At 38.9% G+C, this 16,738-nt stretch overlaps 1 non-coding gene across 1 annotated transcript; it reads right to left on the reverse strand.

Moving 5' to 3' along the window:
* Nucleotides 1-5,955: 5,955 nt before the first annotated feature.
* On the reverse strand, nucleotides 5,956-6,030 carry Trnat-ugu. Its single transcript has one exon. It is a non-coding gene; the product is annotated as a tRNA-Thr (tRNA).
* Between the last annotated feature and the right edge of the window lie 10,708 nt (nucleotides 6,031-16,738).

The following is a 16,738-nucleotide window of genomic DNA, read 5'->3' on the forward strand; positions in this document are numbered from 1 at the left end:
TTGCATAGTATTAATTCCACAGTCTATAAGTAGTCCCACGTCTGTTTCACAATGCTGATTCACCCCCTCCTCCTGATCTGAGTCTTCACTTTCTGTATTTAGTTCCTTCTTATCACAGCTCCTGTGATCTTTATTTGAACTTTCCCTTTCACGAAATGCTATTTCGTTTTCTAAATAAATAAATTGCTTTTCAGTGTCACTCTCCTCTGCTCTCCTGATTTCATTAACATTACTTCCAAAACATTTTGTAGCTGCCTCTTTCTCAAAGGGTGTCACTAGCAGGTTTAAATTGTATGGTTGCAGTCTGAAAACAGACCGCTAATTGTTTCCCTGCTGTGTGACATCATTGCCTCTGACGTTTCTGTCACCTGACGGGCTGCGCCTATCCGTTATGTCATCGGTCTGCAGCTGATGGTAATCGTAGTACTGTCGGTCACTGAACCTATTCACAGCAGAGCCCCCTTTCCCCTGGTATCTGCCTCTATAACTGTTCGCTTGCTGCACGCTGATCCCGTTTATGTTGATTTCCGCTCTGTTTTCATTGGGTCTAGCGGGAGGATTAAAATCTCTCCTAGTATGTTTTTCCTCTTTTAAAATATTTTCCACCCTTTCCAAATAATGAATAAACTGGTCAGTGTCATCCCTGGGTGCCGAAATGATCTTATTTCACCAATACAATGGCAACTTGTTCTCTGTTCCCATAATTATTTGTTTTGTTTCAACCTTAGCAGTTAAATAGGACAAAGTAGTCACCCATTTTTGTACAAAACTTTTAATACGATCTTTCTTGGGGTCATACCTTTCCCCAGACCAAAACTTGTCCAACACTTCCATTTGCTTCGGTTTCCCCCAGTACTCTTCAATCTGTCATACTTATTGGAAGCTAAATTTCTCCAGATTCTAGCTTCTCTCATTTGATTAGACGTAATGAAACCTTATCTTTCGCTTATCATTATAAGATTGGGTAATACATTTTTAAAATCACTCCAAAATTTTTTTGGATGAACATTCTTACTTGAATCAAATCTCAAAAATTGTCTGTGAGTAACATATGCAATTTCTGACGAAGCTACAACACTGTTAGATACTATACAGCCTCTATGGTAGTTAACATTTTGATGATTAATATCACTTTTAATACTATCACTAAGCAAAGCCATGTCATTATTCCAAGATTCCCTCAATTTAGAAATATTGTCTTCCATTTTAGGTTCCATTTCAACAACTTCAGTGTGTAACTCCTTTATTTCAGAACTTAATGAAGTTTTTGTATCTGACCTTTCATTTTGGAATCCATCTCAACACCCAATCTACTGAATTTATTGTCAATATTAGCATCCATTTTATTAATTTTAGTGTCAATATCAGAACTTAATGGTGTTTTAATTTCTTTACCCAATCTATTCATTTTTGTCATAATATTCATTAGCATTTCCGACACACTATCCCTTGTTTCTCCCACAATTGACATTGGTTCCTGTTTCATTTTAGTAATAGCTACATGCATATATTTAATATCAGCTTCCACCGTACTCAGTTCATTTCCTACACCATAATTAGAACTCAATGAATCTGGCAAACCACTGTCATTGGTTTGTGATACATCAAAACTGAAATTACCAACCATGGAATCATCTTCGTAATTTACATTACCTAAATCTACCTTCAGTTTCTCATCTACAATTTCCTGATTCTTTTCTGCCATTTTGCAAAGTTTTTTTGCACACACAAACACAAAACTCTAAGTAGAACACTACTTATCTTTTGCATTGTCTGGTTAACTGCACGGCGAGATGGACAGCATATCTGTCCACCAAGCTCTGCCTACATTGGACTAGAATATGGGCCATTACTTCCACCACGGCCACCAACTGCTCCCACTGTCGGTCTGCTGCAGTAGAAATGCCATCTCTTGAAGTTCAGCAGTCACTGACATAGCCTGCCACCTCATTCCACAAGCTGCCATTTCTTGACAAAAGTTCATTTGCACACGTGTCTGTTGTCCTACTATAGTTCCTTTACACGCACATCTGAATACTTCATGAGTTCACTCGACACTGCTGCTTTTACAAAGTTCCTACACACCTGAACTTTTCTGTTGTTTTTCCCAGCCGATAAAGCACCAATTGCCGTGGGGCGGGTTTAATGTTTTGTTTGTTGCACTGAATGTCAATGATTTTTGTCATACTGTTGACAGCAAAAGTTCCACCTACCTCAGTATGGTGGCAGATCACCAGCCTGTTTCTCTGCGTATGTATGTACTGCACTGACAACATAAAAGCAGCATTGAAGAAAATGCCGTCAATACTTACATTGCAAAGTTCGTGTAAACTCTGGTAGCAAGCTATCCTGTAAATTCTTATAATACTCCATGGGCAAAAGGTGGTTGCTTTGTTCTCTCAGTAAAATGTCAAAATTCTGAAATGAGTCTTTTATTACATTTGAGTTTAAAAAAAAACCCTGGCATCGGCCCACATGTAATTAGCAAACAACATCACTGTCCTCAGTTCACAGTTCATGCAACCCAGTACACACATAAGGCAGCCAGAAATGTACTTCAGTCCAACCCAAAGAATTACGCGATTTTACAGTCAATACTCTGCTACTATATCTGAGTTCCACATTCAGTCCTTTTCAGTGGATTTCTATTGAAGAAATTGCTCGCCAAATATTCCATATATGATGTTTAACAAAACCAAATGAAAGGAAAACTAATTTGGGAATTTATTTAGAAAACTATTAATCTGCAAACAGCTATTCTGGCAATTCTGCTTACAAAAGCAAGTACTCTTAGACATATGTTATCAGCAATGCGAGGTAAACACAACTTCCCACTACACAGTTACGTAATGTGGTACAATACACAATATTGAATTTCTATGTATGTCCCACTTACACACTCTCATTCTCATTCATTCCACAACAACAAAACTAATAGATATTAATTAAATAAATATCTTTTCTGAATTTTATATTATGAAAATGAAAAGTAGTTAACGTTTTTAATATGAAAATCCAAATAAATTGACCTAACATTTTGTGACCTCCTATAATGATTTCAAATGATACTAAAACACAATCTGTTATTATTCCTGACTTAGTTTTTTAGTCATTCTCTTGAATAACAAAAGGTTGTGTATCGACTTTGAACAATATTAAATATTATTTAATATAGTCTATTTAGATTCTTAGGGGTTTGAATATTCAGTCACTCGAAGTGACACAGGTACCGCTTCCCGTGGCTAGCATAGCAACAGATGCGAATGAGTCATTGCTAAGACACAACTGGCTGTCTCCTTCACAGCCAATGGCTCCAGTGCTATGGACTGTTCTGCAAAGTAGCTTACTGCAATAAAGTTATCACGTATTGACTCGCGACATTAAAAGGTGCAGTGTTAGTTGGAATTGTGCACTGAACTGTGACCACCAACAGTCCAACCTAAAAAGACAGTTGTAACTGTAGGGTACTCGACTCCAGAACTGTACTTGATAGTTATCCTCTACCTAACACCCAGGACATATTACACATGTGCTCAATGATGTAATAGTATTCGGTGTTATTGTTTGTAAGTGGGCATATATACTAGTATCAGTTCACCCTGATGACATCCTGACAATTGTGGACATTACCCCTTTTGGAAAGTACAAGGAACTCTTCATGCCACATGGCCTTAAGAACAGTGCAGAAACATAGCAACATTTTATTGACAGAATGCTTCATCGATTTACATACTGCTACACCTATCTCGACGACACAGTCATCTTCTCCAGTATCCATGATGAACATTCGCATAACCTAGAACAAGTTCTATGCTATGACAAGATAGTGTTGTCAGTAATGAAACAATCACAACTTCAACAAATGGAGGTGTTCTTAGGCCTTGCACTTATTGCATCAGTCATCAAACCAAACGCCGATCACATGGACATAGTGAAAAACTCTCCATTTCCAGAAACTCTTCATTAACATCTATCAGCAACAACTTCTTCATGCAGCCGCACTGTCATCTCCTCTCACGAATTCCTTGGCTGGCAAAAATAAACACTGGAAAAAGAAAGTCGACTGGACTGCCAAGATGACAGAAGCATTCCATCATGTGAAGAACTGTTCACCAAAGGCAGTGACTTTAACAATCCCTCTTCCTGAAGCACAACTCACCTCATGACTGCTGTGAGCAACACTGCAGTAGGGATAAATTTTAGCAGGTGGTGTATGGGGTGCCCTAACTGCTTCGATTCTACCTTTCTCACAGTCTAAGTGGACAGCTTTTGATTGAGAGCTCCTCACTGTACATGCGGACATCAAATACTTTTGCAAAGATATTGAGGAGCACCAAGTGACCATGTGTACTGATCACAAACCTCTGGTGGATGCCATCATGAACACATCCCATGACACCAGTCCACACCAATTCAGACATCTAGACCTTATTGCACAATACACCACTGACTTGTCACATCCAAAGCATGAACAATATCATTGCAGACCACCTTTAAAGAATCAATGCACTTTCCCTCCAATATGACTAAGAGGACATGGTGAATGAGCAAATGAATGACCCATGCAACAGAAATCTTCTTAAAAAATGGGACACAAAGTTTCACATGGAACTTCTGCCTCTTCCAATGTCTCAGCCAACAGTGCTCTGTGATGTTATGCAGAACAGACCACGATCACTGGACCACTGGTGCCATTTATAGTGCACTGTGAAATATGCAAGTGATCATGCGAGCTGAGCTACACAGGCATCAAGGCAATGGTTCACTTAGTGATGGTCATATTCGTATGGGCCAAGGTCGGATGTGATTGTCAAGTCTGGGTGCAAAGCTGTCTTGCATTCCAGCATAGCAAGACAGGTCATCATGCACAGCCTCACCTTGGATGCTTCCCCATCTCGATAACTTAATTCTTTCATGTCCACTTTGGTATTATCAGAACTAAGCTGGAGTCAGAAGGATTTTGTTATCTCCTATTGGTGATCAACAGGATGTCACAAAGGGTAGAAGTCATATCTATCTGTGATGTCATAGCTGAGACAACTGTTCACACATTTGTAGAGATGTGAAATGCCCACTTTGGTACAACCAAAATGGTTATTATTGATCAGGGCTGTCAATTTCAATTGGGCCTATTCAATGCTATATCTTGCTTCTGCAGAATCACTCACAGACAGACTACTGCATGTGATCAATAGCCTAGTTGAGAGACCATGAAGGTGGCTCTGATGAACTGCGGCGGTACCTGGACCAAGGCGCTCCTGTGGGTGCTGCTTGACATTCACTCAGCGTACAAGGAGGACCTATGAGTGCCAGTTAAATAGTAGCTGGAGGAATAAAAATGTAAAATATAGGGAACAGACTAAAAATTGCTGTTAAAATAATAATAATAAAAGAAGAAATATTGAAACAACAATTGAAAAAAAAAAAAAAATTCGGAGGTACACATATCATGAGTGAACTTTAACTGGCATTAATATCGACAGACCCTCAATATTCAGCATTTAAATTTATGTACTTCTTTTTCTTGTTACTGCCTTTGTGCATAGAGCTTGGTATGACAGAACTGGTTCCAGATTGCCCCTCTTCTGCTCACGTAAGTTTTTCTTCTCTGCCTCGATTCTTGGCGTGTCGCGGAATAGTGAACAGTTGGGTACGGTCATCGTGATTCTACGAATAAACTTTTCTATCTCAATCAGTTTCTTTTACACCTTTTAATGGTAATTTGGAATACACATTTTTAACAATATTAACTCAGTGGAACTCGTACATCCACCAGCTATCACTTATAGAGACAGACAGATGAATATATAGAGATTAAAAAATTGAAGAGTGTATCTCTACTTGTTTTGTTTGTGACTCAATAGTACTGCTGGTACAAAATAACTTACAATGAAATGAATACCCCTAGCTGCATACAGGCATTGATGTAAGTCAATGGGGACAGTTGAAAATGTGTGTCCCGATCGGGACTTGAACCCGGGATCTCCTGCTTACATGGCAGATGCTCTATCCAGCTGAGCCACCGAGGACACAGAGGATAGTGCGACTGCAGGGACTTATCTCTGGCACGTCTCCTGTGAGACCCACATTCCCAACTTATTGTCCTGCACTATATTCATAGTGTCCCCCGCCCATTATACTCATTACTTGCGGCTTAACCGCTGATTCCTGTAAGAGTTAAGGCACTGTTTGTGCATTTTTTTAGTTCATCACGTGCACATCCACATATCTCACACACAAACTTCAAAGAATTAAAGAAGTAAACAATTCTCATTACAACAGATTCTACGAACTGCTTAAATAACTACATGTGGCCTCACCTCTCTAGCATTCTCCAGGAAGGATCTGCACACTACAGGGTTGAGGAAATTTCACAGAAAGGCATTTATGTGCTCAGTTACACCTCTTTACTAAACTTAATTGTGATTCCCAGATCAAAAATTGTTTGTTGTTTATAAACATAAAGCAAACCTGATGATACCAATCGTATAAATACTTATTCAGTGTTTAAAGTGCACCTCAGTATTTACTTGCAAGATGGCGCTGTACGGTAAAACAGTAAATGAGGACGGCTCCAATAAATGTGACTATAAAAGTGTTAACAATTGTAAGATGTGCGGCAAAAAAGTGATTAAAGGTGTTCGGAGTAAAGGCTGTCACTGCTGGTTCCATGAGAAGTGCACTAAATTAAGCATAAAATTTGTAAACGAGGACTACATATGGACTTGTTTCATGTGTGTTAGTGATGCTGTGGAAAACAAATTTAGAAACACCATCAAGGAAAAAGACGAAAAAAATCAGAGTACTTCAAAGTGATTTACTTACTCTAAACAACAAATATGCTGCTCTGAAGAATAAGTGTACATGTGGTGCAAAGGTACAACTTCAATACAAGGAACCAAGTGTAAACAAACCAGACTCCTTCTCGGTAAGAGAAGACAATTTCTTGTTTAAGAAAGATTATGGACATAAAGAAACGTCGAAAGAAGTCTTCTCAGTGTCGTGTGAAAACAATTCTACAACAAAGATACAACACAAGAAGACAGTGAAAATATTTGGCGACAGACACAGCCGCAACGTATGGGAACTCTTGACAAACAGTGTAAATAATGATGTTCATATCTCAGGCATTGTAAAGCCTGGTGCCAGTTTTGACAATGTGGTTAAAAGTGTTAACCAAGATTGCTCAGAACTCTCAAAAAAAGACAGTGTGGTGATAATAGGGGGTGCAAACAATGTTTACAGAAATGAAGCTGATCACAGTGCTGCGGTTCCTGCATTTCACAAATGTAATTGTAACAACACTCACACAAAGGTATGATCTTCCGGACTGTTCGTGTGTTAACAAAGAAATTCGACAAACGAATTATAAGTTAAAAAGTTTTTGTGCCAAATTTGTAAATGTAAAGCTCATAGATATTGATACTTACGAAAGAAACTGTTTTACATGCCATGGAATGCATCACAACAAACATGGTAGGAAAAGATTGGCTGCGACCATTAACGATGTACTTGAACAGATATCTCATGATAACGAAAACATACCTGTTATTGCAATGAAAGCTCCTTCACAGGGAAACTAATATACTAATATGGCAGACCAATTCCTATGGAATTAGGTCCGAAAGAACTAACAAAGTGAGGGACTGTAAATTTGCAATAAAAACTCACATAGGTGTAAACTTTGTCGATGGTTTAATAGATACTGTAAATTCTTTAGTCAGTAAAACAGCTTCATAACGCACTTAAACATAGGTGGTGTGTTGGGAGAAATGATGAACAAACTATATAACTTAGAAATACGCTTAGGGCAAATAAGCTCTGTAAAAGTCATATGTTTGAATGATCATTGGCTTAAATGGGACAATGTCAAGCTACTAAATTCACTCTCAGGATACAAGTTAGCATCGAGTTTTTGCGGAAAACAGGGGTATGGGGGATCATGTATATTAGTTGAACAGACACAAAACTTCGAAGCCAAAACGACTTTCGATTGTTTAAATGAGGAAGAGGTATTCGAAAGCTGTTGCATTGAGCTGTCTGAATACGGTTTACTAATCATAAGCATATATCATGTCCCGGAATATTGGGCTACTAGGGCATTTCTAGAGAAATTTGAAACTCTGCTAAGTAGGTTGCAGGTAGGGAAACCATATAAAAAGATTGTAATTTGTTCTGATTTTAATATAGATATTAGAGACGAAAACAGATTTGTTACCAACCTGAAGGATTTGTTGGCTACAAACGGCTTAACACCAAGTTTTAGTGAGTACACCAGGGTAACAGCCACTTCTGCCTCAAGCATTGATAATACAGTGAGCAGCAAAAATTATGGGAATACAGAAAAAGTGTAAAATTGGTCAGAAATTTCAGCCAGCCAAATATAAACACATTTGTCTTGAAATTAAAGGAAACCCACTGGACCTTCAGCAACCATGGTTCAGTAAACAATAATTACAACACTTTAATATCTGAATTCAAGAACATTTTCAACAAATACTTTCCCCTCGTATCAACACATGATAAATAAAATAAAAGTAAGACATGGATTATGGAAGGTATCAGGGTCTCTAGTATTAGAAAGAGGGAAATGCGTAAGAAAGCGAAAACCAATCATGATGCTGAATTTATTAGGTACAAAATCAAATACAAAAAAAAAAAAAAATATTTGATTGGGTAGCTAAACAAGCAAAACAAATGGCAAACAGTAAATATATAGCTAATGCCTCAAATAAATCAGAAGCAGTATGGCAGGTTCTCAAGAAAGAAACAGGTACTGGTACTGAAGAAACAAAACATTTTAATTACAAACTAGAAATTGGTGGGAATACTGTTACTAACAGTCAGCACATGTGTGAAGAATTTGATAAGTACTTCATAAACACAAACAAAATTCATAACTTCTTGCTTCCACAAATAAGACCTGATGCAGTACTGCAGGAATCAAGAGAGTTTAAATTTACTGCAGTATCATGTCATGAAGTAGCTAACATCATACAATCCTTAAAAAAATCTTAAATGTGTGGGCTGGGATGGAATTCCAACAAATATCATAAAGGCAGAAAGTGACAGCATTGCACCTCAACTCTGTAAAATAATAAACCAATCATTTGATGAGGGCTGCTTTCCAGACAGACTGAAATATGCTGAAGTCTGTCCAATCTACAAAAAGGGAAAACAAGATGATTTAGTAAATTTCCGCCCAGTGTCTATACTCCCAGTTTTCTCTAAAATAGTTGAATGAATAGTATGTAATCAATTAGAAAAGTACAATAAGGAAGGTAATATTATTCTCAATAACCAGTATGGGTTTAGGAAGGGATGAAACACTTTACAAGCTGTAAATGAACTAATCTCTAAAGTAAGTAAATGCCTTGACAATAAACAAAGTGTATCTGTTTTTCCTTCTTCTTCTTCTTCTTCTTCTTCTTCTTCTTCTTTTTAAAAAAACCTCTCAAAGGCGTTTGACACAGTAAACCATAAGCTATGGCTCCAAAGATTGGGTACCTATGGCTTCCATGGAAAATCTATAAGACGGTTTTCATCTTATCTCAAAAACAGGTACAAAAGGGTGGTGATACACCAAAAAGGAGAGAAAAATTGCTCTAGCTGGAAAGAAATTCAAGCAGGTGTGCCCCAGGGCTCGATGTTAGGACCACTTATGTTCTTATATTACATAAATGATATGCCTAGCAAAGTAAAAACAGATACAGTATTTTACGCAGATGACTCAACTGCTGTAGTCTGCTGCAAAAACACTGATGAATTAGTAAGGACCATGAAACAAACTCAACAAGAACGTGAACAATGGATAAAAGATAATGCCGTGAAATTAAATCTTGAAAAAACCCAATCATACACTTCAGGACCAAACAAACTACTGAATGTATATCACAAATAGAATATTCAGGTAAAGAACTGACCACAGTTGATTTTGTAAAATTTCTTGGGATAACTTTAAATAAAAACCATGTGGACAGTTTACTGAAGAGATTAAATAGTTCAGTTTATTCAATGAGGGTACTGCACAAAGTAACAGATTTAACGGTGAAGAAAACTGTATACCACGCATACTTCATAACACTTACAAGATAATAATAATTTTTTGGGGTGCTGAAAAGACAACCCTCCTTCGAATCTTTAAACTACAGAAAAAAATAATCAGAGCAATGACAGGAACCAATAGTAGGCATTCATGCAAACCACTATTCGAAAGCCTGGACTTCATGACAATCCCTTCCATCTTGGTATATGAAATACTTCTCTTTGAACAGAAAAACTCGCATCTGTTTGAAGACTAGACATAAATTGAAATACATGCTACCTTGTCACCGACTCACAGTATATGAAAATACTCCATATTACATTGCTCTGAAGATCAGAAATAAGATAAGGTCAGTATTTGGGGAATCCACATTGGAGACCATTGGCACATACCTAAAAAGCAAATGTTATTATAGTCTAGAAGAATTTCTAAGTGAATAAAAAGCAAATGTTATAGTTTAGAAGAATTTATAAATAGGAATAGGAAGTAAGGATACAAGTACAAATGGTATACTTTCGAAGCCATATAGATATGAAGTATACATGTTCACTTTATATTCATGTTTATATATAGAATTATAGTTTGAATGGTGGTTTGTATTCCATTCAGTACATCCATACTTCATATAGGTGTGTAAAGATTTAAAATATAATGTTGTATTTTTATTATAATAAGCAATGTATGTATTACATGTTTCCTGTAGTATATAAAATACTGTAACAACTTAGGTTAAAGACTGACGAGTCACCAATGTTCTCAATCGAATGATTGTATAAAAACATGTTATGTGACAATACATTATCTTATCTTATCTTATCTTACTTGTTATGTTCATCGTGTCAAAGATAACCATTTCATATGCCGAGGTATACAGAGTTGTATTATCAATACTATATGTCATGTACAAAGGGCGTAAAATAGTATTTATATAAGTAACAAATGTGCAAAAAAGTTCAATGTAAATCAGGTGTTTCATGCTTTAATGAGTAGTCGATGCTCACAGTAGTTCGGTTTCAACCCCTTGATTATTTGGCTGTGCTCCACCTTAGTTCACCATTGTGATACTTGATGTACTGCAACTGTATTCTTCTATATATATTTTCACACTATCACATTCGTACATATCATAAACTTACAACTATATTTACTTGTGGTGCGGCCCTTTCTTATGTTTATATGGTACCTAACTCTTGACAAGCATTTATCTATCTTCACTTTAGGATGTGTCGATGCATCATTCCCTGGAAGAAAAAACTTAATACTAACTTAAAACTAAATTTTTATAGATATATGTAGTGACTCGATGGTCACTAATACCTCTTTCATATATTGAACCATGAATTCATTTACTGCAGTGTGCAGTCGTGGTATCACAAACTCATTTGATGTCATGTGTGCGTCTCTACTTACCTTGTAAATCTAAAAGATGAAGCATGTAATAAGCGTGGTGCGACCTCTTATTCAGTTTGCCACTCATACTGTACTCGCTTGTCTACCTGCAGCAAGAGTTCTCTGGTCCCTTAGTTATAATTAGTTCGTGTACTTTCAATACTTAAGTTTGTAAATATAGAGATACACTCCTGGAAATGGAAAAAAGAACACATTGACACCGGTGTGTCAGACCCACCATACTTGCTCCGAACACTGCGAGAGGGCTGTACAAGCAATGATCACACGCACGGCACAGCGGACACACCAGGAACCGCGGTGTTGGCCGTCGAATGGCGCTAGCTGCGCAGCATTTGTGCACCGCCGCCGTCAGTGTCAGCCAGTTTGCCGTGGCATACGGAGCTCCATCGCAGTCTTTAACACTGGTAGCATGCTGCGACAGCGTGGACGTGAACCGTATATGCAGTTGACGGACTTTGAGCGAGGGCGTATAGTGGGCATGCGGGAGGCCGGGTGGACGTACCGCCGAATTGCTCAACACGTGGGGCGTGAGGTCTCCACAGTACATCGATGTTGTCGCCAGTGGTCGGCGGAAGGTGCACGTGCCCGTCGACCTGCGACTGGACCGCAGCGACGCACGGATGCACGCCAAGACCGTAGGATCCTACGCAGTGCCGTAGGGGACCGCACCGCCACTTCCCAGCAAATTAGGGACACTGTTGCTCCTGGGGTATCGGCGAGGACCATTCGCAACCGTCTCCATGAGACTGGGCTACGGTCCCGCACACCGTTAGGCCGTCTTCCGCTCACGCCCCAACATCGTGCAGCCCGCCTCCAGTGGTGTCGCGACAGGCGTGAATGGAGGGACGAATGGAGACGTGTCGTCTTCGGCGCCGTGCAGGTGAGCGCCACAATCAGGACTGCATACGACCAAGGCACACAGTGCCAACACCCGGCATCATGGTGTGGGGAGCGATCTCCTACACTGGCCGTACACCACTGGTGATCGTCGAGGGGACACTGAATAGTGCACGGTACATCCAAACCGTCATTGAACCCATCGTTCTACCATTCCTAGACCGGCAAGGGAACTTGCTGTTCCAACAGGACAATGCACGTCCGCATGTATCCCGTGCCACCCAACGTGCTCTAGAAGGTGTAAGTCAACTACCCTGGCCAGCAAGATCTCCGGATCTGTCCCCCATTGAGCATGTTTGGGACTGGATGAAGCGTCGTCTCACGCAGTCTGCACGTCCAGCACGAACGCTGGTCCAACTGAGGCGCCAGGTGGAAATGGCATGGCAAGCCGTTCCACAGGACTACATCCAGCATCTCTGCGATCGTCTCCATGGGAGAATAGCAGCCTGCATTGCTGCGAAAGATGGATATACACTGTACTAGTGCCGACATTGTGCATGCTCTGTTGCCTGTGTCTATGTGCCTGTGGTTCTGTCAGTGTGATCATGTGATGTATCTGACCCCAGGAATGTGTCAATAAAGTTTCCCCTTTCTGGGACAATGAATTCACGGTGTTCTTATTTCAATTTCCAGGAGTGTATAATGTACAAAGTAGCATAACTTCAGTAAATATCTCATAGTTTAGGATCCCTGTCCATGTATATAATCCCTTAACTTATCTTTGTTTGTGTTTATTGTGTAGATAGTCGTAGTTGTAGTATTGACTCTCCCTTAATTTTATATGTCCCAGTTTATGCAATAAGCTTTAAAAATGCTAGTGCTGACTGTAGCTCATAGGGTTTGTTTGTTTTAGGTGCTCCAACACTTTCAGCTGTGTCTGGCATGCACATGATTGCGGTTTTTTGACTAGCTTTCTCCCCAATGTGCGTGTGTTGCGTCGCTATGTCACTAATGTCACAGCGAGTTGTGTATTTCAGTGCACTCTACCGTGTGTTTCACAAGTTTCTTTATGCATTTACGCTTGGCTACGTGCAAGCCGAAGCATTGTGTTTAAAGTATCATCATCTCTAGACACATGAAACTAAAATTCTTCCATGTTACATCCACTGACCTTATCATTTACACATTTGACATATAAGAAAAAAACATTTCCCTTATCAACTAAAAACATAAATTCTGGAATATGATTTTCCAGCAACCTAAATCTAATGTTATTATACATGTGTACAACTTAGAGGGTATACAGCCCTTCTTGAATATATAAATGTTCCCAAGTCATTGTGTGGGTAAAGGCCCTTGTCTTTATCCGTGTTCGTGTGTGCCAATCTGTAGCTTCCAGGTAGGGGATTTTGGTAATTATGTATGGTCTAGTGTATAGTAATTGCCACTTATGGTTCAGTTTTCCAATTTTTGAGGGTTTGGGATATGTTGTAAGTAACACCTTTTGTCCTATATAAAACTGTGTTGTATGTTTCTGCTTTCTGTCATAAATTCCTTTCCTATATTTAGCCCAGGTTTCAAGGTTGATTACTGTGTGTCATATTTTATCATCCAGTGATAATTCTGGCACCAGTATCTTGGGTAAAGGTTTTTCCCATTCATTTACCTGTTTGCAATTGAACATCAGCTCATTTGGTGTAAATACAGTTCATGTATGGGGTAGGTTGTTAACAACTTTTAAGGAAGGAGTGACATTCAATCCCCTTGGTATGTTTACAAGGTTTATAGGTCCTCACAAACCTGTTGAATTCTTTAAACACCCTTTCTATGGGGGATGCTTCAGGATGAAATTTGGATACTAAAATGTGTTTGATTCGGTTGGAATCTACAAACTCTTTCCATTTACATCCCACAAAATATGAGACATTATCTGTTAACACGGCTTCTGGTTTTCCTACTCTTGCAAAATAATCCTCTTTAATTCATCTTATAATTGAACTGGCTGAAACTTTCTGTACAGCGTATTGTTTTATGTATTTAGTGAAAATATCATACAGGCCTACTATGTATTTTACTCCCCCTTTACCTCTGGGATAGGGTCCAGCCACATCTAACGATACCTTTTCTAGAGGTTTCTTAGCCACAATGGGATGTAGTTCTATATGTTTGGAGATGTTAGAATGTTTTGCTTTCTGGCAGACAATACACTTTCTTACCACCTATAGTACTCTTCACCTAAGGTTGAGGAAATAACAGTATTTAGCTATTTTATCGGTGCATTTCTCAGTGCCATAATGGCCCCAAGCATTGTGTATGTATAAGATAAAATCATCCACATATTCCTCTGGCAAACACACATCATTTCTCTAGTTTCGGAGGGTTCCTATGGAACAGAACACCTTTGTGAATAGTCAAGAACCTTTTTGATTTTTCATCACTGTTATGTGTAAGTATTGCTATTACCTTACTCCAGTGTGTGTCTTCCTGCTGTAATTGCTCCATAAGTTTGCACATGTGGACACGGTATGGTTGGAATGTTTTGTCCTCCATCAACATACCTCTTATTTCATCTTCCTTCTCTAAAAGATCGTTGAATTCCTCTAAGCCTTGTAGTCAAAAATTACTAAAAATATCACATTGTTGCAATTTTGTGTGGTAGTGTAGTCCACTGTTTTCTCAACAGATCTTGGTGTGCATTTTCCAGCAGTTGACAATGCAGCAATGAATGAGGTATTTGTTTTAGTAAAAAAACATGATGGAGGTATAATCAGGGTGTATACGACCCAGGACAACCGGGAGATCCAGGAAAAACCCGGGAATTTTTTCATCCGGGAAAAACCCGGGAATTTTTTCATTCTGGAGAAAACCAGGAAAAACCCGGGATTTTTTTAGAATTTCGGGAATTTTTCATTGTTTTAGTTTTCAGTTAAGTTTTTGTGACATTGACCAGTAAGAACCAATACTCTAACAAAGGATATTACTGTATTTCGCTACTGCAGAATAATACTGCACCAATAAGACTTGAAAGAGAGAAAAAAACGAAAATAAAACAAAGTTGCCAAGGAAATGCACCATATACAGCAACAAAACATAGTGCTCACACAATTGTCTGCAAACAGCAAAATGTGTCAATGTCTTTAGGAAGACTATGCAATGCTTCATAACAGCAAATTGCCTCCAATTAGCGTGACGTCACAACTGCTTACAGTAGATTAATTTGAGCAGTGATAGTGAGCTCATGGGCATATACAGTTGAGTCGCGTATGAGTAGTACCTTCTCCCGCTTTTTTGCCAGAATGCTACACTGGTAAGGGCCAGTTGTACAGTCCCTTGTACAGGCACTGGCTAGCAGCAGCTAAAGTTTTAGTGTGGGAGCAGTGCGGAAAACGAGTTGTACGAACACATAATAACACCTAACCAGAGAAAAAATGCAGGATAAATAAAATGGTGGTTGTGGCAGGTTTAGTCAAGTTAACCGGAGAATAAGTTTTAACCCTGGCAGGAATATTCACAGAATTAGTGATGACAAGATTGTTAAAACGAAGAAGGAGAAGAAACGGGGACATCACACAAATTATGGAAGAATATGACGATTCCAAATTTATATAAAAATTTCGTACTACTGCTTCAGAAGCTAAAGCGTATGAATGAAATGTGAAACTTTTTTTTAACATGAAACTTTTTGCTTGTAGTAGGCCTAATAGGCATTAATTATATTCTGTCGTGTTATAAAAATGACCATTTGTGCCAAAACAGTGTCGTTTATTTGGTGTGTGTTAAAATTGCTGCAATATTAGGTAGACCTATTTCATGACAAAATACATTTTCCTTGTACTTGGTATGTTCTAAATGTATCTATACCGATTAAACAATCAACTATTAATTTCTCTACTATCAAAGAATTGCATTGTACAGAAAACTGTCCTAATTGTACAGGAATTTAGGCTTTTATCTTGACTCCTTTCGATTTCTGACCAGTTGCAGTTTGTACCTTGTAATTTTGCTCTGGCAGTGTGGGTATACATCCACATTTCTTCAGTTCTCAAAAGAATCCCTGTGACATCAAATTAGTCATAGCACCTATGTCAAGCACAATGGGTACATCAGGATAAAATATTCTGGGCCATGAACCATGGACCTTGCCGTTGGTGGGGAGGCTTGCGTGCCTCAGCGATACAGATAGCCGTACCGTAGGTGCAACCACAACGGAGGGGTATCTGTTGAGAGGCCAGACAAACGTGTGGTTCCTGAAGAGGGGCAGCAGCCTTTTCAGTAGTTGCAAGGGCAACAGTCTGGATGATTGACTGATCTGGCCTTGTAACAATAACCAAAACGGCCTTGCTGTGCTGGTACTGCGAACGGCTGAAAGCAAGGGGAAACTACAGCCGTAATTTTTCCCGAGGGCATGCAGCTTTACTGCATGATTAAATGATGATGGCGTCCTCT

This window comes from Schistocerca americana, chromosome 4, assembly GCF_021461395.2.
Source record: "Schistocerca americana isolate TAMUIC-IGC-003095 chromosome 4, iqSchAmer2.1, whole genome shotgun sequence".
NCBI lineage: Eukaryota > Metazoa > Arthropoda > Insecta > Orthoptera > Acrididae > Schistocerca > Schistocerca americana.